We start from the raw sequence: 23,637 nt of genomic DNA on the forward strand, positions 1-23,637 counted from the left end.
CATGCTGGCAGAATCCCAGCCCTGTCTGTTCATGTACAGAGCATTCCATAACCGCGCACCTTTCCCTGCTGTCCTTTCCTGTTGCTGCTTATAAGCGGAAAAGGGCTCTTTGTTGGGTGTTTGATAGGGAGCCTGTTTCCTTTTTTCTTCTTTCCAAGCCTAATCTCTGTTTGCACCCGTAAGCGTGGAAGGAGAGACAACCATTTCAAACTGGTATCAAAATTTTCTTTTAATGCCTGTGCAGCCAAACTCCTGCTGTCTCTTTTAGCACGCATTTAATGGTTAACACACACAACTGGAAGCCGGTATTCCTGTGCTTGGCATAAATTTCCTCTGGGAGTTTGGACATGTCTTTTAATCACTTCTCTTGTTGTCCTGCCTATAAAAGGAATATTGCTGTAAACAAGCAGAAATTCATTCATATTCTATGAAGTGCTTGGAGATCCTCAAGTGAAAGATGTCGTGCAAATATATATTCACATAATCAGATGCCTTTTCTGCTGAAAAGATCCTAAAAATAACAAATAATAAATCCCTGTGGCCAATTTGCAAGTAATTATGGAAACTGATAACTGAGCAAAATGGTGCAGTGAAATATGCGTGGTACGGCTGAGGCCAGCACAGGGTTTTTATATTGCTTTTGGAAATGCAAAGTACCAGAAACAAAAGGGATGGGATTAGGTGCGTCCCCGGATGGCAGGATTGTCGATAATGATGCAGGAAGGCGTGTGAGCTCCTTAAGCGTTCCTACCCGGTGTTTACTAAGGAGCTGCAATGTGTTCCTGTCAGATGATCCTCATTTCATTCCAACAATAACTCGAGAGGATGTTCAGCAGTGACTGCTAAAATTAGATGCCTGGAAACGGGGGCTGAACAATTCTTGTGGGAGAGCTGGTTAAAGGACTCTGGATTGGTGAGACTGGGAGAGGTCTTGAAACAGCTCCAGTGCGCTGGGAGAAAGATAGTGCAGAAGCATGCTTCAGAAGTGAAGCAAAGATGCTCTCAGTCTTTCAGTCTACCTTTGTTTTAAGGCAAAGACGTAGAATGGCTGATCCTGGAGTTCCCTGGTAAATCATTAAATAAGTGTTACTGGATTGCTCAATAGGAGTGCATCAAAAGCTCGTCGAAGGAAGCCGATATGGGTTCTTTGAATGGACTGCAAGTTGGATAAGGAAACGAATGCTGCTGATTTAATGCATTCCCCTTGTAATAATGCATTCTCCTTATAAATAATCATAATAGATAATTTGTGTCAGTCATAGCTGATCACAAGCCACTTCATATTTCAATATGTATCTGTGAGGAGTGAGTGTACCCCAGTCATGTCAGTAAGTAGGGTTTGGTAATGACCTGGATGGGAGGTGCAGGCCATGGGGCTTGGTGCTAGCCCCAGGACCACCAACGCAGTCACTGAGCACAAATCCCTGTGCCCGATGGCTCTGTTTGGCAGCTCTGTTGTGAGGATTTAGTCAATAAATGATTGCATTTGCTGGAAAAGTGCTGCATGGATCTTGTTGAAATAATTTATGAGTTACAATTGAATTTGCAGAAAAACTTGGGGATGAGGCTAGGATGACTGCTAAGGTTGTGTCTTAGTCTGGCACTGACGAGCTGCACCAGGAGATTTGAGCCTGAAAGCCCAGGAAGAAAGCCTGATCCCTGTGTCAGTGGCAAGGCCGACGTGTTCTTGGTGTTTTCATACAATCATAGAACGATTTGGGTTGGAAGGGACCTTAAAGATCATCCAGTTCCAAGCCCCCTGCTATGGGCAGGGACGCCTCCCACTAGATTGGGCTGCTAGCCTGCTGTTTGACTGCTCTAGCACAGGGTTGGTAAGCCTGAGCCTCTTGCTGATAGGAGAGCTTAGCACCTGGTGTGGGAGGGAGGGATATTTGCATGCTTCCTCTCTGCCTTTATATAGAATTTAGAGAGTCCTAGAATAATTTGGGTTGGAAGAGAGATGTGGAGGTAATCTCATCCCATAACTCAGTCAGTTAATTCCATTTAACTGTAGCATCTTCAATACAAGCTTGGAGGTGACATGCATTCTGGAGCACCAACAACTTGATCACATCCAGGGAGGGGAGAGGTAGCCTTTGGTCTCCTGTGTTTGCCCGCAGACCTGTTCCCTTCCCTGCATAGGGCAGGGCTGGTTGTCACTTGTGGTAGGTTCACTGGGGTGTGGAGAAGAAAAAGCACAATGCATTTTATTTTGATTCAGCCCATACTTATTTTTTTTGTGGTTGTCCTCAGTTTGCCTGAAGGGTGTTCACTTCTACCGTAGCACGTCCAATGCTGGCTCCTGTGGCTTCAGATGAGCTGGGAGCAGTTGAGTGAAGAGCTTCCAGTGTGGTTCAAGGGCTGGAGCTGTGGGAGGTAGAGAGGAAGACAGGGAAAAGACTCCAAGACCTCATCTGTTTATTTGTCAGGATGGACAATTAATTGCCTTCTAGAAGTACTGTGCAAAGAACAAAAAAATCTGAGTTTTCTAGGGCTTTCCTACCTAGCAGCATTGTGACAGACCCCCGCGCTTGGGAGATGAAGCTGGACAACTCCAGCGTTACCTGTGAATTAAAGGGCTTGCTGCAATTAGTTATTTCTGAGGCATTTCTGAATATCAAATCCTAATCCAGGAACCTCCAGTGACTTGCACTGGCCAGCCCTGTTGCTAACCTCATTGGGGATGAGCCATCTACTGTCCTGGGTGCTCTCTGTTCACCCCGGGCTTGTACCAACCCATCAGGGACAACCTAAACCTGAAACCCTTGTGTGCTGCTCCTTTTCTTTCTGCTGGCTGATGGAGACAGCGCCACAAACTAAGTTCCCATCCACGGGGCCAGTTCGAGTGTGCTGTGACCAGCATGCACTCATCTCTTCTCCTGCAGAAGGTAAAGGCTTCTGGCTTGTCTGAGCCTTATGACTGGAGAAATAGAATTACTGGAAGCAAAAGTGAAGCATTTTTGTTTCTGGGAAGAAGCAGTCATCTTCTGGAGGTCTCTGAAGGTAGGGCAGGGACTGTTTGGTTCCTGAGGTGCCGTGGCCACCAGCCCATGACTGGACTCTTAAGAGTCAGCCTTCTTGCTTGGAGGAGCCTCGCTTTGTTTGGCTCCTTTCCTGCTGCAGCAATGCTGATGCCAGGAGCCCTCGCGCACCGAGGAGGGGATGTGCAGAGCAGGCGCTGGGAGCAGCTGTCCCAGTTTGCGGAAACTTTCTTGCCTTTTTAAGGACATGCTGAGTGCTGTGCTCTAACTTTAGCACAAAGGTATGGTTGACTTGGCTTCTTTTATTAATGGATTGGTATAAATATATCTGCTTTGGTGCCTGTCTTGTTCTTCCATGTGTAAACACTGAGCTCTGTCCTGGCTCCTTTTGATGATAAATTCCTCATCTTTTGAATCACAAATCACCTCCTTTCTGTGTCAGGAGGAAGCGTCAAAGCCCAAAGTCACTTTGCTTTTTATAGCACCAGTGCTCTCCAGCTGAACTCCGCTCAGAAATCACCAATTTCACAGAGCTTGGCAACAACAGCAGATCTGGTGTGTTTACAGTTTTATTGAAACAGCCTTTGCGCTCATCTGGAGCCCTCCTGCTGCAGAGCGCCACAGCTCTCTTATTTGTGCAAGGATGTCACCCATCTTCCCTAGCGGGAGGCTGGGAAACCTTGCTTAGCGTTCGAAATACCAGGGCTTTTCTTTTTCGGTCAGTGCACCCCGGTTCTGCTGCTGTTGCTCCAAGAGAAGCTGCTTTCCAGAAATAGCTCCTGCTTTTGGACAAGCACTGCTCACGTGAGCAAGATGCTGCTGGCTGTCCCCATGCTTTTGCTGAGCACAGGGGCAGGTCTCCCCCCGGTAAAGGGAGATGGGGGGAGCTTTTTGCTCACCCTGGTGTGAATGTGGGCAGGCATCGGGGTGAGCTGCCTGTTCTGCTGTTGGGCTGGGGGGGGGTGAGAAAGGAAAAGGGGAAATCAGTGCCATTTAGTTGGAAGCTTCATGCCTGCATCATGGGGGCTGAATGAAAAGTTCGGGGGGGGAATGAAAAGTTGAGGGTTGAGGAAAAGCCAGTGGCTGCTGAGCTTTCACACTCACCTTGGCTGAGCGTGAAACTGAGCTGGCTGTGGGGTTGTGACCCAGGAATAACGCTCATTTCTCCTCTGAGGACCAGTGATGGGGTTTATTGTGTGCAAATCTGACCCACCATCACTTGGCATTAATCAGAGAATCATAGAGTCACCAGGTTGGAAAAGACCCACTGGATCATCGAGTCCAACCATTCCTATCAATCACTAAACCATGCCCCTCAGCACCTCATCCACCCGTCCCTTAAACACCTCCAGGGAAGGTGACTCAACCACCTCCCTGGGCAGCCTGTTCCAGTGCCCAATGACCCTTTCTGTGAAAATTTTTTTCCTAATGTCCAGCCTGAACCTCCCCTGGCAGAGCCTGAGGCCATTCCCTCTTGTCCTGTCCCCTGTCACTTGGGAGAAGAGGCCAGCACCCTCCTCTTCACAACCTCCTTCAGGTAGTTGTAGAGAGCAATGAGGTCTCCCCTCAGCCTCCTCTTCTCCAGGCTAAACAACCCCAGCTCTCTCAGCTGCTCCTCGTAAACAGTGTGACTGGCACTGAGCTGAGAGCTGGTGCCACCAGAGGTCTGGCTAGATCAGTCTAACACGCTCCTCAGGGTCAAACTGGGTAAGACTCAGCCATGAAGCAATGGAGGTGACAGCTAGTAGTGAAGCCACCTCATCCCTGGTTAAGATCCAGGTCCTGCTGTGGTTGAGAGCGTTGTTAGCTCTGGCAGCGAGGCCAGGCAGAGCCTAGCTTGGCAATTCAAGCCATTATGGTTGTGCAAAATATCTCTTCAGCCCTGGGCTTTCAAATAGCTTTAACTTGAAAGCAGCAAATACCTGAACTAACCGCGAGGTTGAGTGAAACATGCCCTTCCTGTAGGCTTGTTAGTGACATTAAATGCCTCTTGCAGTATGAAATCAGGACTTGTCACACCAGCATGAGGAAGTACCAGGGGCCTTTCTGCTAAGTGACGGGATTGCTGGCAAGTTGCCGGTCCTTGCTGTTATCAGGGAGCTGTGGGGCACAGTGAAACAGTTCTTCGCTGTCAGCCAGTGTTCTCAGGCTTGAAACCGGGCAAAAACCTCGCACGCAGAATTAAGGGAGCTTGCTCCAGTCATCTCTCTGGGGAGCAGTGGGAGGCAGCTGTAAGGCAGATCTAGCACTGAGGGGGATCATTAATAACCCCAGGGATCGGATGCCAGACCTCCTAGTTTTGCTCTGGCTGAGCTTGAAGCCTTCAAGCTCTCAAGCATGTTGCGTTTCGCTGAGGAACAGTGCACTCAAAACAGAAAATGAAGCTGAAGTCAAATTTCACTCCAGGGGAGCTGAAGTCAAATTTCATTCCAGGGGCTGTGTGCATTGTGCCCGGCCAGAGCTGCTGAGGTTGTGGGAGCAGTGACTGTCTGATGGCTCCCAGCAATAACCCAGGCTGCTCAAGGCCATGCCAGCCCTCCAGGAGATACCTCAGGTGAGACATCCCAGCACCTCCAGAAATCCCACTGTGACTTGCAGGCCAGGAATGACTTAGTGCCGTGACAGGGAACCAGGCAGGTTTTCTCCCAGTGGTGGTGAATCACTGCTCAGCAGGCAGGGAGCTTTATTCACCATTTTTCTTTGCCCACACATTTAAATGTCTCTCATTTTGGGGGAGGAAAAAGCATTTGGAGCGTTTAAGTTGTAGCTGGGGGTGAGAGGCAAGCCTCCCCTGCTTTCTCATATTGGGAAAAGGCACCCAAGCGCCTTGCCTACCAGGGGGACACTAAACCCACGTGTAGAAAAATAAAAGAGTGTTCTGGAGTCTGTCTCTGGCACGATCTCATCCTGCCTGCAGGTCCCTGGCAGCTGTTCTCTCCCAAGCCTCTTCACTAGAAATGAAACACCTTGCCAAAGTGAGGGGGTCCTGTGAGGAACACCTCGGCTGAGCATCCCTCTCCCTGCTGGCAGCCGGTGGCACTGGAGGCGAGTCCCGTGTGGCTTCAGTGCAGAGACAAGAGCCAAGTCATCCCTGTGAGGCAGCAGCTCCCGGCACTACTTGGAGCTGGGCAGATGCATGGTGGGTTTATACTGGCATCTCCTTGGGAAGATGCGAGAGACTCAATTCTTTGGTGCCCTTGTGTGGCTCTGTGTCTCTTACCAAAGACCTGCACAGCTGAGAGGCCCCAAAGGCACAAAGGAGCATCCTCATAGGTGCTGCCAAGGCTGAGACCCTGGCAAGCCTAGGTGGGCAGAAAGCTTGTCTTGAAAAGCAGCTGGGTCCTGGGATGGCGCCTTCCTGAAGTGAACCTTGGAGGTTTTGCTCACAACGTGCACCCACAACATTTCCTTCACGGAACTGCAGCTGGGTAGGTCTCCTGGGCTCACATGTTTCTAGATGAGTTACCAGCACCAATTACTCAAATTAGAATGACAGCTGCCAGGAGGAGAAAAGAGGCAATAGGAGGATCTCCTCTCTTCTGCTTCACAAACAATGAGATCCTGAGCTTTGAGCTTTGCTGTGCTGCCCCAACTACTTGGCTCTCTGGTAGATGGCTGCTTGGGAAGTGCCGCAGAGTGGGAGTTACCTTTTCCAAAGCCTTTGCTTCTGCCCTCTGGTAGCCAGGCAAACCCCACGGAACAAAGTCTAAACATGCCAGGAGCCAAGTTTCATGCCCAGAAATGTTTCTGGCCTCAATTTCACTCCAGGCTTTGGGGAAATAGTTGGACTCAATGATCCAGTGGGTCCTTTCCAACCTAGTGATTCTATGAAAATAGGAGTGATTTTAAAGACTGCCATTTCATCATTGAAGCCAGAGAAACCACGTGCCATGAATGTGCCCAAAGGAATGACCCTCGGGAGCAACAGGGCCTGAACAGACAGATTGATCCATGGCAGCAAAACCAGAAAGGCAGATTTTGAGTGCTCATGTGGATAAATTTAAAAGGAGAACCTAGGACCAGTAAAGCCTCTCAGGACACAGACCATTTATTCTTGACTTGCTCTTCATGTGCTTCGTCTGGATGTGGCTTCAGGATTCAGCAGCACCTTGAACATCCAGAGCTGTGTCTTAACCACCAGGACAGTCAGGTCCACGATGTTTTGGGGATTCCTCTACCCAGAAAGTTATTATTCCCCTACATTTTACGACTTATGTTTTTAACTGTAGCAATTAAGGCACCAACACCGTCCATGAATCGACAAACGAGATCACTTTATTGAGTGGACGCAAACCTTATATAGTGTTTCTGTACCCAGTCAGCAGCTACCCTGGTGAATTTCCACCTATGAGAAACCCGCAGTTACAGTGATAGAGTGACACCCACTATTGGCCACAGATGTGCCCCTTATCTTCATGTTTTCCCTCTAGTACATTCTTTTCTTATTAACTCAAGGGTCTTGGTAAAGATTCCAAGGTCTCAACAAGCCAGCAAGCATGAGAACAGCAGCTGTTTGCTCTGTGCTTGCTGCTAATATCACGGCTATGCCAAGGCATCAGCCGCTTGTCCCAGTGTATGTGCTGTAGTGGAATCTTTCATGCCCGCATTTAACACCTCTTTTCTTTTGCCAGTGTTTTTGCCAACAGTCTGGAGAGTCCCCAGAGCTTGGAGTTATCAGCCCTCACCTCCCAGGATAATGGTAAGGTGCCTAAGTGATTTCCTGGCTCTCCGTGTGCAGGAAGGCCATTTCCAGAGCCAGAGCTGTGCTGCATTGCTGAAGGTCTGTGATCACACCGGCAACAGGACTGAATTCTCCTCTGGCCTTGCAGGAGTCACTGAGCAGTGAAGAACAGCAAACACAGGACCCAGACTCAGATCTGGCCTGCTGATAGTCTGATTACAGCTGCTTCATGCAAACAGAACAAGCCCCCTCACTGGGAAATCTGGAGGACCGAAAGACTGCCAGCATAGTCCTAAGTCTAAAGATTTGGTCAAAGGGGTGACCCAAGGATGAAGGGACCACATAGCCTGAAAAGAATGGCTGGGTAGCCTTGGGAAGACATCCTGGCACTGGGTCCTCCAGGAGGGATTGGGAGGAAGGAGCTCTGGAAAGTTTCATTCCAAACATGAGGCACAGGAAAGCAAGGATGACCCTGCTTGCCTCGGTGGCAGCTGAGGAGAGGAGGCTGGTATGGAAGGACTTTGGAAGGTATGGAAGGGTGCAGATTGTGTCCCCTGGGAGGGGACAACACCTTCTCCTGCCCACGTGACCACTTGGTGTTTCCTTCTCATCATTTCCATTTGAAAAATGGGGCTAGTACACCGTGCTTGAAGATGGTTTCATTAATATTTGTGCTCTAGAGAACATTTCTGCAAGGAGCCATTGATGTTCATATTTCCATTGCCATCGCTGCAATTTTACATATTTCTTATATCAAAACATGTGGGTCATTAGACATCAGGATGATGCTTAATTAGTCTTTCCTGGGATGTTGGCACAGCACCTCAGTGATATTGTGTGATTTGCTCACTTATATTTTCCTGTCCCAGAGCTAACTCCTTTAGGGTTTTCCTTTTGTGTCTAACCCAATCAAAGCCCTGCTGGATTCCCATGTGTGGAATGTGGGTAGCGAGGTGGGTCTGCAAAGGTCTCCCATACCTTTCATCTCTAGACTGCACAATCTCAATCCCGTAGCTGTGTTTCCCATGTGGAGTCTTACCCCTTTGCTGCTGTAGGAACGAACACAGGCTCTTGCCACACAGAGGTGGCATTCCTCTGCATGGTTGGCATCCTAGACCTCCTTCCCAACCCCTCTGGCCAACGCTGGTGTCTCCATCTCCGTTTGCTGTAAGCTCAGAGCTGCTTCAGCAGCACAGGTTGAGCTGAAGCTTTTCAAGTGGGTCGATCTCCAGGCGTGTTGCATGGGTCTGGGGCTGAAGCTGCTAAGGGAGTGCTGCTGCTGCTTCTGTGTCTCCCTTATTCGCAGCATCTCTAGGGTGTGAATGCTTGGATGTGAGCTCCTCAGTGTTTAAAGATGAAAAGGTTATTTTTCTCACACTACCTGGCTCTCACCTGTCATGCGGATGTCACAATAATTTAGACGTGGCAAAGGCAGCAAGAGTCATTCTGGGTCTTACTCAGGATGCCAAGAGTTGGAGGTCAGGCCACATGCATAAGGGGACGAGAATTCCCCTTAGGTATTCAGCAAAGGCTGAGACCCCCTTTGGGGTCCCACAAGTAGAGCAGCTGGACAAGCCAACCCTGGGAATGTGAGTGTGTTGTTACAATGGTGTTTGCACAGCTTTATCATCGTGGCAGCACTCACAGAGGTGGGCGATGCTGTTCCACTGCCTCTGGGTTCGGCTGCCATGCAAATCACCGATGGCATTTTACAGGAGACATTTGTCTGCGTGGCTATGTTTGTGCTTAGGGTCATGTCTATTTTTGCTACTACACCATGTATTTTTAAATTGGGTTTGAACAGCATACAATGCCCGCAGCGCAGCTCCTTTCAGATCATCTGTCATGTCTGAAAATTGTTTTGAATGTCTGTCTGCTCATTTCAAGCTAAATATTTTTTCTGTAATTAGATTGTTTTGTTTCAAATGTTGTTTGGTTTTTTTTTAAAAAAAAGTATGAACGAGAAGTCAGTTAATATTGCTGCCTAAGCGCAGTGGGAATATGCGACTAGAGAGCAAAACACTTCTGCAAAGCTGGTGCGGGTGTTTAGCCTTCACAAAATATCCCTCCACTTATTTTGTCTCCTGGGCTCATCACTGTGAAAATCTGCTCTATTAGTTTCTAAGCTAGGACATGCTAGACATATTGCAGCTCTGTTTGTGGAGGTGAGGGAAAGGTCTTCAGCCCAGCCTCTCCCCACCTGACCAGGCTCCTCAGTGCTGTCTCCCAAGCCGGGATCTTGTCCCTGCAAAGCCATCGATGCCTCGGCCCAAGGATGCTGTCTGGGTCTTCCCAGTGTTGGTTGTAACCCCTGTGTGCGGTGGCAGTGCTGGAGACATCTCTGTGACACAGAGCCCTGGTCCACAGCGTGGCTTGTGTGCACTGTGCAGGTATGAAAAATGACAGAAACCTGGGGCAAATATGATACAAAGTTTTCCTGCTGCAAGAGTACTGAGAGTTACGCTCTTGCAGAGATGGAGGGAAGCTAATCATGCAGGCACACGTGGGCAGAGAGGAAGGAGCAATTTTCATATTCTCACTGAGACACTTGAAAAGCATTTGCTGCTGTTGTAATTTCACTCCCAAGGTGGCCAAACTCACGGCTTCTGGTGTGCCTGTGCGTTCATAGCAGGGTAAAAAAAAAAAAAAGAAAGGAAATCTTGATGTCAATCTCACTCAGGCTGAAAATATTTCTTTTAGGTTCCTGGCAAGCCAAAAGTCTCCTGACATCGTGCTGTTTCAGGGGTCTACATGGTTTGATTTTGCTTTCAGATGAAAATGTTTCATAGGAGACATTGTTCCTAGCTCCAGTCCTATGGCAGATCTCCTTCTAACCCTTAATATACTCAAAGATGGGCCTTCAGGTCCTGCATCAAAGGAGGGAGAAAGCCACCAGCCAGCATTGCTGCTGCCTCCCCGCTGTCTGATTCTACACACCTTGCTGGGGTGGAAGCATGGGAACCTGTCCCAGTGAACCTGGGCTCTCAGTGATGCACGTGGGGAGTTGCTTCTGGATTTCAAAGGATGCCCAGTGAAGAATAGTACAGTACAAGCACATCAGGGAATGTGTATGTGTTAACCAATGCCAGAGGACTGTGAAATCCATGACAGTGTGGATAATAACCCAGGGAGAAATTGAAAGGCAAGAAAGGAGGATAAAGATTTGAATTTAAGCCTAAAATATTTCTACAGATGACACAACAGGTAGCTGAGCTGCTGCAGAAAATGGTCTGAAGTTTGGAGACTTGATTTTGGGAGTGTCTACAAGTGAGAGCTTCTTCAGGGACCTGAATTCAGCAACAGGGGAACTCTGCCTCAAAGTGAAACCTTTTTTTTAATGACTTTTAATCTTAATCTGCATGACGTAATTGCATATTATTAAATGATCCCACAACATAAGATAACTTTGCATAAGCAGTAGAAGCTTTTATTTTTCTTATCCTCTATAAATAAGACATATATCTACTGTCTGTTTTGTAAATGACCTTGCTTCCTTACCCCTGCTAAGGGGTGGCCCTTCTCTTCCTTCTTCACCTTCTCACCTCTCATGACTTTGGATTATGTTACTTCCTGCCAGCATACCTAAAGCAAAGTTAAAATGAGCTGCCTGCAGTTGCAGTTTCTAAGCCGCTGCTTACACTGTTGTGTTACTGTATTTGCTCAGGTTACCCTGTACAAGCAGGTAATGCTGAGCGAGATGCTCTGACCAGCTGCAGGAGCTGGCATCAGGTGCTGGTTCTTCATGCTCTGCGTGTCTGTGCCCACTGGATGGTGATAAGCTGCTCTAAAACGCAAGCTGGGTGCACGAGCTCGTCCAGTCCTAGAATTATAATTGGAGCAGGGCGATTAAGGCTTCAGCTCGCGATAAAGCTGGCATCTCTCTCTCCTCCCGCAGTGTTTTCTACAAATTTGCATTTCCTCCCCTCCTTCTCAATGTGCAGCATCTTTCACAACAATGTGGGTGTCCTGCAAGGCAGGTCCTGTGGGCACGCTGATAAATTTGCTTTGAACACGGTAAAGCTCCCCTTGCCCTACTTCCGCAATGCTCCCAGCTGAGCTGCGGACCACACTCACTGCTGTGGTGAGCTGCTTGGCCAGTAGTCAGACTTAGAAGCTCATAACGTTGTATATCATTGCTTCTTTCCATGGCAGTTTTGTATGCAATGCCTGAAATGTTAATACCTGCAGGAGCAATGTGCTTCTGAGGAAGCATCCATAGCTTTGTTCTTCAGGCTGGAAGCACCTCTTCCCCAGAGGGAGCTAGCAGCCCTATTTGGCATCACGTCTCTGCCAGCAGCTTGCTTGCTTTGTTCCTTTTCCCTGGAAAGCTGAATTTTTCCCTATGCACTTGCAGAAATACCAGTGGCTGCTGCTGCCATCGTGCTGCAGCCATCTGGGCACAAGCAGGGCTCACTCTGGCAGTCAGAGACTAACGGTGGCCGGCGGGTGGACAAGTTGCTAGGAGCCATGCTTGGGGTTTTTGTGGTGATCCCAGCAATATGGTCCATATGGATCTCCTCTAGATACATTTCTCTAAGCTTTCAGATTAGGAAACTGCTATGGGAATGCTAAGAGCTTCATTACTATTTCTGCCTAATCACTAGGCAAACTTATAAAAATGTATCTTGAAAGCTTTTGGACCGGGTGTCTTTGCTATGTGGTTTGTGGAGCTGGTGGTGTGGACCCACAAGCAAAGTCCCGCTGGTGCTCTTGCTGTGCCAGCACCAAGGAGGTCCTCCAGCTGCAGAGGCTGCAGAGCAGAGCAGATCTCACCAGGGGAGAGCAGGGAAGAAAAGAGCACAATCTGCTGAGGATGACCTGGGGACCTGATGGTTCAGGGTAGAGGATTCACCCTGGGAAAAGCTGCATAATGCAGGGTGTATGGACAGTGGCAAGTGAGAGGCACGTGGATCTACAGCTGGCAGATGCTCACCTCTGTTGCACGTGATTGCCCATTGGCTCGTGCCTCCTTCTTGTGTGGATGTGAGGGTGACTGGAAGGAGGCAGGGAAGAGAACAGCTGCTGCCAAGCAGTGCTTCCAGCCCACACTGACTTGTGGAACCTAAGCCTAGTCTGAACATCTTTCTGGGGTGGGATGGCCTGGAGGAAGGTTCTTGGTTTGAGGGTCTGGTGCTTTGCTTGTTCTTTGGCTCTAATTTACCCAGAGCTCTAGACACTACCAGAGAGATTGAGAGAGAAGGTCAAAAGGGCAAGGAGAGGAAAACAGGAGAAACCCAAATCTATAGGAACTGTGAAGGGGGATAGAAAATTACGTATCCTATTAATTCTGTAAGAACTGAGACCCCCAAATATTCTTAAACACGGGTATTTGACCAGGATATCATTTGGAAAAAAGTCTGATGGAGAGAAGTTTGCAGGGAATACTGCTCCAGCTGAGGAGGGACAGCTCTGGAAGAGGATCACTTGCTGCTCTGCTTTCCTTTGGATATAGCTGATGCTGCTTCCTCAATTGTTTATGGACCACATGAACTCAATAAAAATTTCACGCAAACCTAAACCATACAGGTAGCTTCCAAGACATCTAATTTCCCACATCCGCTTACTCGGTGGTTTTTTTATTTTTTTTAATGGAAAATCATGTGTGGTGCAAGAAACTTCACGTCAGTCATCTCATGAACTGCCGGCTTGCTCCCACCCTCTTTGGACATCGCTGCATTACACAGGATTTGGCCAGTGAAATAAAATCAGCACAGATGCAGGAACATCTTTTTGGCCATTGGGTCTCTTGTCTTCACGTCTCCCAGTCCTCCCATCCTGTGTCATCTCCACATCACCAGTGTCTTCTGTTGCTTACTGACAGTAAGCTTTGTCCTGCAGAAGCTCAGGGTCCTCAAGGCTCTCTGCACTGGTAGCGACCAACGGTTTTTGGAAAACAGATTGAAAATCCCATGTCCCACTGCAGTCTGCTTTTGCCCTGGGGCATCGAGGCTGAGCAGACAGCCCAGCAGGAATGGCCAATATTTTAATATGTGTGCATGGAGGCTGACAGGGCTCCTAGGAGGAGCCAGTGTGGGCTGCCACCTCCAAGCAACAGGTTGGGCGAGAGGAGGGGATGTGTGTGTTGGGTCTGGCAAAGGGTGCCCTTCCAGCATGGCAAAATTAAATTGAGAGGAAAAAGGAGCAGAGCAGCAGCAAGAGCTGAGAAACCATCTTAATTGCAGCACCTTTCCAATGGTGCCATTTCTAATGCCTGTGTTTTGGCATTACCCCACACCAATAAGACGAAATGCCATTTGGCAGGAGAAGGAGGAGGCAGGAAAATAACATGGAAAGGGGAATCAGTTGGGAGAAGGAAACTTTTCTGCTGACGGAAATGAAGTAAAAGGAACGGCTGTCTTAAAACTGCCAGGCAGCAAAGTGCTATTTGCACAAAATCATCGTCGAGACTTGCACCAACTCTCCCTCTTGTGGACATTCCCTAATATTCTGTGTAGCATTTTGTAGCAGCCTTTCTGGTGGTTTTATTGTAAGCTGTAATGAGATGGTAGGATGTGATAGTTCATAATAACTCCTGGATTAAATATTCTCACAAATTAGTCCAAGGCAGTGGGCTGATTTGCAGAGCCAGCAACTAGAGTGCCGTGGCATCGTGCTTATTGCTCAGTAGAAAATAAGGACCCATAGTACTTGGAAAGGGAGTAGAGACTGAATCAATGACTTTCCATGCTCATTCCTTCCCAGACTGTCCAGGAATTCACTTTCCTGCTATTGTCTCACATTGCTTAAGTCAATCCTTGCCATATTCCCACCTGACTTTCCATCCAAACTCTCCCCTTGACTCCAAAAGGCTTCCTCTTAGCCCAGGTTATGCTCAGTGGGTGAGATGTTCGTTATACCTGTTTTTTTTCCCCCAGAAGGTCTATCTGCTTTTTCTGGTCTATCTGCAGACCCATTTCTTCACCTGACTTTTTGATCTGTCGTCCACATATCTTCCCTTGCTTGTTTTTTCTTGTTCTTTTCTTTTCTTTTTTTTTTTGGTTTTTTTGATGATTTTGATCCTTTTTGACCCAATAAGCAGACAAGGCCAGGTCTGTCCTGCTGCAGGGGTCAATTTACCCCTTCCAGCTCTGTGAGCTGGAGGTCTGAAAAAGCAGCAGATAAACACTGGCCTTTTGCTCAGGAGGGCAGTAAATCCAGTGTAATTTGACCGTTGCTGTAAACTCTTAGACAGGCAGAAAATTAATGCCAAAACCCAGAGAAGAAGCATGGATTTGCTTAGAGCAGAGAGCTGCCACGTGTGGTGAGATCTCTGCTGCAGCTGACAGCGAAAGAAATAAGAGAACTGCAGGCTAAGATAAGCAATTTCCAGGCAGATGCTACCACAGACTAGTGGGATCTGACCAGCTGAGCCACCAGCACCGGAGTGCTTAGCGGAAGGAGGAAGATCAAAAAATAAAAACATGGGGTCTGGAGAACTCATAGTCTAAAGGCAGCAGAGGGTGGGAGTCCTGTGCAGTACAGAGATCTTTGAGGGTAATAGAACTTCATTTTTTAATGGACACACTTTGAAGAAATTTGTGAAAGGCTAGAAAGTCATCCAGAAATTTTTGCCTTTTCCGTATTCGTTAATCTGTTGCAGAGTCACCAAGTCAGCAGATTGTCTTAGTAGGGCTGCAGCCATGGCTGAACTATGTTTGGGGAGCATCTATAAGAAGATAAAAAATTTGTGAACTCATGCAGAATTCTGCCTAAGGCTGTTAAATACAAGCAAGTACATATAACCTTGGGAAGTTCTTTAGCTTCAGGTTCCTGTGAAGAGTAGGACCGTTGCCACTTCTTATAATTTTTTTGATATCTGCCTCTGGATGCTGCAGTGGAAGAGGCTAGATGAGCTTCTAGCAGTCCGAGGTTCCTATGTAAGGTGCTTACAGGTGAGCTTTCCAAAGGTACCCTGCCTGGGACATCTATACATGCAGCCGTAGATCACAGGCAGACAAGAGGGCTAGCCAGGCTGAACATTTGACAGGCATGCTGTGCTGTACTTGTAACAAAGCAACCACAGGCAGGATGCTCAGCATAGGTAAGATCTTCCAGTAGCACTGTGGTTTTCTTGCCAGCAGGACCCTAAAGTGGGCAAGTCAAAAGATGTGATTGCAAGCACAGCAATGAGAATGAGGTGAAACTGCAAGAATAAAGAGGGCATATGTGCAGAACAGAGACCCCACCCCCAAGTCTTACGAGGAGCGGCTGAGAGAGCTGGTGTTGTTTAGCCTGGAGAAGAGGAGGCTGAGGGGAGACCTCATTGCTCTCTACAACTACCTGAAAGGAGGTTGTAGAGAGGAGGGTGCTGGCCTCTTCTCCCAAGTGACAGGGGACAGGACAAGAGGGAATGGCCTCAAGCTCCGCCAGGGGAGATTTAGGCTGGACATTAGGAAAAAAAATTTCACAGAAAGGGTCATTGGGCACTGGAACAGGCTGCCCAGGGAGGTGGTTGAGTCACCTTCCCTGGAGGTGTTTAAGGGATGGGTGGACGAGGTGCTGAGGGGCATGGTTTAGTGTTTGATAGGAATGGTTGGACTCGATGATCCAGTGGGTCTCTTCCAACCTGGTTATTCTATGATTCTATGATTCTATGAAATTCAGTGGGAAATGCTCTGCTTGGGTGGCCAGGCCACCAGTACTGTGTTTAGGGTGCTCACTGCCACCCGGTGCTGATCTGCATAAAGAAAACATTTGTTTTTTGCCAACTATTTTTTTTTTGCAGAGAGATCAGTTTCCCTGTAGCATTCCCTGTAAGACCAGAAGAGCACAGAAAGCACGGCAGGATTAGCGACTGTTCAAAATGGTGCTGCTTCTCAGAAGACAAAAAGACCTGGATGTCAATCTCTTCCCTAAGGGAGTGCATGGCATTGGACCAATCATGCAAAACGATACCATGAACTTTGGAAAGGCCCAGCTGCAGCTGGAAGTGAGAACCTGTTGGAGCTCATTAAAAGGCAAGTGTAAACATCAATACAAACGAGGGGTAGATCGTGGCTCTCATGAGGGCTCTTATCTTGCAGAAACTGTGTTTTGTGGATTAGAGGCCATTTTGCGAGCAAGGGGAATAAATTCCTTGATCCAGTTCACATCAAGCCCTCACAAGCATCATGGGGTGGGGGAGGTTCTGCTGGCATTGATTCCAAATCCAACTTGAAAACTTGCATAGCCTCACATTAAGTGCTGGTACCTTGAGAACTGCTTGCTTGATCCCTGGAGCTGGGCAAGGCCATTTGCAGCTGTATCACCCAATTTTACCATGCAGCAATGGGCTTCCCTAGCCCCTTTCGGGAGTCTGCGAGCCTATAGCTGAGCCGTGCACTGTGCATTGTGGCCCGGTCAATTCATCTTCCTTGAGTAGCAGCTCAGAGAGGAAGAAGTTTCATTGTTGTGAGAGTTTAACCAGCAGTCCAGCACTCCCTGCAAATTCTGGGCGCCCCTGTATGTGTCTCCCAAGGATGGGTGGGCTGCAGAAAGGATGATTGTTTGCATGGTGGCTCAGCTTTATCACTTCTGATGCTCCTCGTGCTCTGGTCTTGGCTGTGCTGTGATTGCTGCTGACTTTGCAGATGTGTGAATCCCTCTCCAGCAGCACTCAGTCATACCCAAAGCGCACCCTGCACTCTTGCAAGGCAAGGCACCTCGCAAGCTGCCCTTTGCACTCCTATTCTCAAGATTCTGTGAGGAGGGGAATGAGAACCCTCTCTGGCATAAGGTATGGTGTGGGAATAGCCACTCCCTCCAGCTATCTGGATTTCAGTCTAACCTGGTCATGAAATCCCAGCCTCAGCTACCCTGCAAACATCTCTGTTACAGCTTCCTACATGTAGCTCTGAGCTACAGAGTTCAGGGTATCACGCAGATACACAACACTGCATGCATGCTGATTGCTTGACTTTTTTACCCATGTGTGTTTTTGTGGCTCTTGCTTTTTCCAGTTGTCCCTTGGCAGGCTCTAGTTACAGTAGTTTGTTGATGAGGGATGAGGGAAGAATTCTCCTCTTGCTTTATTATTTCAGTAAGTAGTAAACAAACCCCTATGTGCCATTATGGTGTTATGAAGTTTAATCCACCTGAAGGAACTGCTGTATCTGCTGTTTCTTCATGTCTTCCCACTGACTCCTAGAGGTCTCCAGGGTCTCGCTGGTCTAATCCTTGTTCTTATCTCCAAAAAACAATATGCTCCCTTTGCTCCTGGAATGGACAAGACATTAAAATCTGCCTGTTGTTTCCTAATCATACTCCTCCTTCCTTTAACTGCACTCAGAATTTCCCACAAGAATCCTCAGTCCTCTTGTGCTCTTGTTTCCAGCCCTTCAGAGGAGCGAGGATCCCCAGAGAGAGCTCATGCAGTCTCTGAGACAATCTTAGCTTCTATATTGGAACCTAAACATTCTGATCCTGGACTGCCCTGCTGCTTTCCTACTTGTTCTCCCACTAAATCCAAGTGCTGACTTGTAGTAAGCGTCCTGCTTAGCCCAGATAAATGTTTTGTCCAGGCGCTGTGCAGTGTCACAAACACCACACAATGCCTAAATGATTGCATGGGACCTGCAGGTCATGCCTGTTTTATCCTGTGCACCTTCTGGAAAAAGAAAATGACTCAGTCACAGTTGCCTGTCTGAGAGCCACTAAAGGATAGATCCTATGAGCACTGAAACGAAGGTAAAGCTACCTCTTACTTTATGTTACAGGGTATGATCCCTGAAAGAATCCTTGCCAAGATACTGATAAGTACATAGCATAGCTCTGCAAACTCACAGCCCAAATTTTGCCCTGATGGTGAAATTTCCTCTGCCTCCTCCTTCCTCTTCCTTCTAAACAAACAGCTCAAGACACCTCTCAGCTGCTGAAATCCATCAGTGTGCAGGAGACCTGCCTGCAGGCACTGCTAAGAATAGTGTTTAAGAGGGAGGGGAAAAAGAGGAGTGAGCCTGGAAGGGATTTGGACACTGCCACCACCAGTTAGACTCCACCTTGTTTCCTACAAGCAGCGGGGACTGGGCAATGCTTGAAGTTTCTTATGGTGTTTTTATCTGTCAGTCTTCTGATTTTCTGAATACTGCAGTCAACAGCACAGCTGCAGAAAACCCAATGCCTTGCTATGGCTACAAGATCCAGTTGCTATTTCCCTTACCTCACCAGCTAATGCTGCTGGGAGCATGGGATCTCACCTGTCTGCATGGACTGAGCTGAAGGCTCCCAAAACAAAGCACAAATGAATCTCTTAGAAGCAGCCATGTATCAGCAAAACACTGTAGAAACCACCCCTGCATTAGGGAGGGCCATTCCCCTGGCATTATGCAATAGGTAATTATGTAAGTTGGTGTTATATAATATTCCTGGCTTTTTTGGAGCACCAGCCTGCTCTGCAACTGCTCCCCTGACAGAGCAGTGTGTGCCACGCTTACGTCACGCAATGCTTTATACAACCCAGGGTCAGGGCAGAACTGGGGCTGCCGCGGTTGCTGCTCCCAGCCACAGGACCCTTGGCTGCTGTCAGGGGTTCATTTCATGTGTTGTGTGTAGGAAAAAGGCTCATTGGAAAGAAAGAAACATTCAGTCAGGAAATCTGTTTGCTTTGTAAGCACACGAGGTGTTGTTTCTTGAGGAAAGTGGATTGGTTTGGAGACCATCCCTCTCTCCTCCTTGTTGTACAGTTTACTTCATGAACTTACTTCAAATTAAAAAAATGTCTATGATTTCTGCCAGCACCTATCTCCTGCCTACACATTTTCCTACGTGCATCAGGTCTGGTTGCAGAGAAGCCAGGGCTAGAAATCATTGGCGATTTGTTACACTAACTGCCAAGACAATGTACGGGTCTGCTGGGCAATCTGATATTCACTTTACAGGCCAGGGCTGAATTTCTCTGTTTGTGATAGTGATACTCCAAGGAAAAAACTGAATGTGCCAAAAAGATTTGGAGCTTGTTCCTCCCTGTGGCTGCTGTGCGATTCCTACCACACCTCCTAGCTCTGACCTAGGCTGTGCCCTGTATTAGTAACCACCAAACAGCTGGTGTTTCGAAAACCATACCCCAAGAACCAGTCCTTGCTCTTCCACTGGTGCTGTCTGTGGGCTTGAATAAGTGGTGGAACTTCATTGATCTGTCATAAACAGGGGAAAACAAGCAGTTTTCCCATTCACAGGATTGCAGCATGGTCTAAATGAGTTAATGCCCGTAGAAAAGTTTGCTGTCTGTTGATGGAAGCTTCATGCAAAGGTGAGATGTTTCAGAAAAAAGGGCTATTTCCCTGCCTGCTGTGCCTATTGGATGGGGAAGACCTTTCCTACGCACCTTTTGATGGCATTTTTGGGTAGGAACCAGTTCCATGCAGTCCCTAGGACAGCTTTCCTCCTCAGTAGTACCCTGAGGCTTGGCTGTGGTTCTGTTGCCCTTCCAGGGGATCTTCCTCTGTCCCAATCTCACCACTTCATCCCTCTTCAGTGGTCAAGACTGGGGGGGAAGGGGCAGCATTGTACCCTCCCTGTGCCAGCAATCAGCAAAGCCGCTTGGCCAGCCCAGAGCCCTGCCACGGGCCCGTTCCAAAGAACCAAAGAACATTTCCAAAGAAGAAGTCTTACAAGGAGCAGCTGAGAGAGCTGGGGTTGTTTAGCCTAGAGAAAAGGAGGCTGAGGGGAGACCTTATTGCTCTCTACAACTACCTGAAAGGAGGTGTGGAGAGGAGAGAGCTGGCCTCTTCTCCCAAGTGACAGGGGACAGAATGAGAGGGAATGGCTCCACCAGGGGAGGTTTAGGCTGGACATCAGAAAAAAATGTTCACGGAAAGGGTCATTGAGCACTGGAACAGGCTGCCCAGGGAGGTGGTTGAGTCACCTTCCCTGGAGGTGTTTAAAAGACAGGTGGATGAGGTGCTGAGGGGCATGGTTTAGTGATTCATAGGAATGGTTGGACTTGGTGATCCAGCGGGTCCTTTCCAACCTGGTGATTCTGTGATTCTAGGAACAGACCACCTCCGCATCCCGTGATCAACACGAACCCCTTACAAAAGTCTTGCCGTCTGCCCCCTCCCCGCAGCAAGAGCCCTGCGGCACTGCCAGTGCTGGGGAGGAGCGGTCCTGCCCTCCTGCCTCCAGAATTTGAGGGTTAACTCTTGACCACTTCCCTGAGCTTCCAAATCCCGCGAAGGGGCTTGGAGGTGGCCTCCCGTCCCCGTGGCTCTTGTCGCCCGTGGCCACTAGATGGTAGCAAGCCCTGCCCGACGCAGCCGGGCTGCCGCACGCCTCCAGCCCCAAGGTGGGCACCTGCATCCACTGCTTTCCACCCAGGAGGCAGCACCTGCATCACGCCAGCGATCCACCCCAAAAGGTGGCCAAAAATATTAACGATGTGTTTGGTGCTCGTTTAGCAAGAGTGCTTCAGCGGCTGAGAGAGCTGGGGTTGTTTAGCCTGGGGAAGAGGAGGCTGAGGGGAGACCTCATTGCTCTCTACAACTGCCTGAAAGGAGGTTGTGGAGAGGAGGGAGCTGGCCTCTTCTCCCAAGTGACAGGGGACAGGACAAGAGGGAATGGCCTCAAGCTCCGCCAGGGGAGGTTCAGGACATTAGGAAAAAATTCTTCACAGAAAGGGTCATTGGGCACTGGAACAGGCTGCCCAGGGAGGTGGTTGATTCACCTTCCCTGGAGGTGTTTAAGGTACAGGTGGACGAGGTGCTAAGGGGCATGGTTTAGTGTTTGATAGGAATGGTTGGACTCGATGATCCGGTGGGTCTCTTCCAACCTGGTTATTCTATGATTCTATGTTTGGAAGCAGGGCATGTGTGTTGTGTGGTTTGAAGTGGGTTGTTCCATCACCCAGGGCCTTTTAAAGGGGGTGACCGATATGTTGGTTCTCTGTAGTTCGCATTTATCAAGGTGATTATGCAAGTGTAGGTAGTAAAATATTACATCCTTCTTGTGGCTGCAGGGTTGAATTGCTATCTGGTGTACTACAAAGCTTTTATTATTTCTGTAGATTATTTATTTAACCTTTGGGGAGAAAAGCTTATGATTCCATTTTGTTACTACTTCACTTATTAAAAAAACCCCAATGGAATCCTATATTCTTTTTAAGGCTTTTGACCATTTAACACTGATGTCCATACCAAGACTGTTGGCTTCACAGCCCTGACGAAAGCTACAGAAAGCAGAGTCAACCAGCTTCACCTGAAGTTATTATGACAACTGAGTAGTTTGAGCTTGGGAACCATGACAGTGCTTGGTGCATAAGCCGCGGCCTCTCGTGTACCGGGAGCACATTTCTGTCATGTCTGAAATGCGTGTAAAACAGTAAGGTCAGTATTCAGGATCGTACCCAAGGCCGAGCCTAGGATGGTGCAAATGCTTGTTCACTGCTATAAGTACTTGGGGAGTGAGGCTGCAGGTATGTGACCTCTCCCGTCCCAGCCCTGTGTCGTGGAGAACAACACTAGGAATGATCTAGAGTAGTCCTAAGCTCTCTTCCATCAGTTTAGCTTAGTTTGGATAAGTGGTAGCGCCCCAGTGTTTGTGCAGGTAAAGAGAAGTGAAATCTTGGCTTTGAAATGTTTAGGATGTGAAGCAAAGTGGTGCACAGAGGAAAGAGAAGAGGAAGATCACAGGGTCACAGTTTAGCTTGGCTGACAGACGCTTGCAACATGTAACAGCTGAAATTGCCTTATCTCTAGGTTTGGACACACCTGACACCTCCATTTGGCTTTTGACACTATTGCCCTTAAACCTACACGTTTCTGAGGGGTGTGAGGCTCTGTGCCACACTATTCCTCACTGCCTCATTACCCTCGTGTGTGAGCACTTCTCTCCCGTTACAAAGCTAGAGCAGGGAGACTATTTCCATGTTGAAGAGGGCAGATCCATGCAGGGGCAGTGATGTATCTCAGGTCCATGTAGCATTGTGGTAGGGACCACGGCGTTACATGCTGTTCTCCTGAGCCCCGAGGCAGGTTTCTTCTGCCCTCAGTTGACATTTCTTGCCTGCCAAGGCCTGCAGTTTGTGCCCCTTTGGAAATGTCCAGAGGTAGGTGCGTGTTTCTGAGCAGCAGTGCTAACTAGGCTTCTTTATCAGGCTGTGCTCTCGACTGCAGTCATACCCTGGAAGGGATTAATCACTGCGCTGGTGTGTTAGGCTGTTATCAGTCCTGACGGGGCTGGAGGAGAAAGGCTGAGAAGTGTTCCAAAGGGTACCCACATTGTTTGTTGAACCAGTAGCTTTTTCTCCTGACATTGATATTTAGCTTGACAGAGGTAGCCAAAGACCTTAACCCCTTGCTGAGTGTGTCTTGATTGAAGCCCTGCTGTGTCCTTGCGTCCCTGGCCTGCTGGAAGTTACCCTCCTGGCTCAGCTGTACATCTGTTGGCTCTGGTACCCAGGCTCAGCCAGCAGCTAATTCCCTGGAGTGGGCAAGCACCAGGTAACTGGCTCCCATCTAGGTTTCTTCCCTTTCCTCCCTCCTCCTGCAGAGACTGGGGGGATGCCTGGGCCACTTTCGATACGGTTTGCTCTTAAAGACATGCCTCTTCTAACACTGTGCTTGTCTCTGTTAGTAAATGGTGTATATTACCCCAGGAGTAAAGAAGAGTGAGCTCAGCATGAGAAGGGTAAGACCTTTATAGCAATGGAGCTGATGCTACCAGCAATCCCTGCCTCTTCTCCTGTCTGCCCTTGGCAGACCAGGGGCGAGGGAGGAGGGGTGGCCTTGCAGATGACAGTGCTCTTCAGGAATCTCCTACCATACAGACTGACACTGTCTCTGGGTCCTTGGGAACCCAGGACAGGCTCCTGGCACTGTGTTTCAGCAGTGCCCTTTCTGTGTGGAGTGGGAGATATGCCAGTCCAATACGAAAACCAGAAATGATGCCATCAGTGGCACCCACAATAGCACCTGACCTAAAATAGCATCGTAGGAAAAAAAAAAGTGACTGATTAGGTTAGACAAGCCTGAAAGAGAGTAATATGTCCAGCTGACGATTGAC

The 23,637-nt window shown here is 48.4% G+C and overlaps 1 long non-coding RNA gene across 1 annotated transcript; it reads left to right on the plus strand.

Annotated features, from left to right (window-relative positions):
* Positions 1–809: 809 nt before the first annotated feature.
* LOC138716635 (uncharacterized) lies at positions 810–8,138 on the plus strand. Its single transcript, XR_011336695.1, has 3 exons — positions 810–1,067; positions 7,628–7,680; positions 7,811–8,138. It is a non-coding gene; the product is annotated as an uncharacterized lncRNA (long non-coding RNA).
* Positions 8,139–23,637: the final 15,499 nt, after the last annotated feature.

The sequence above is a fragment of the Phaenicophaeus curvirostris genome, chromosome 1, assembly GCF_032191515.1.
Source record: "Phaenicophaeus curvirostris isolate KB17595 chromosome 1, BPBGC_Pcur_1.0, whole genome shotgun sequence".
Taxonomy (NCBI): Eukaryota; Metazoa; Chordata; class Aves; order Cuculiformes; family Cuculidae; genus Phaenicophaeus; species Phaenicophaeus curvirostris.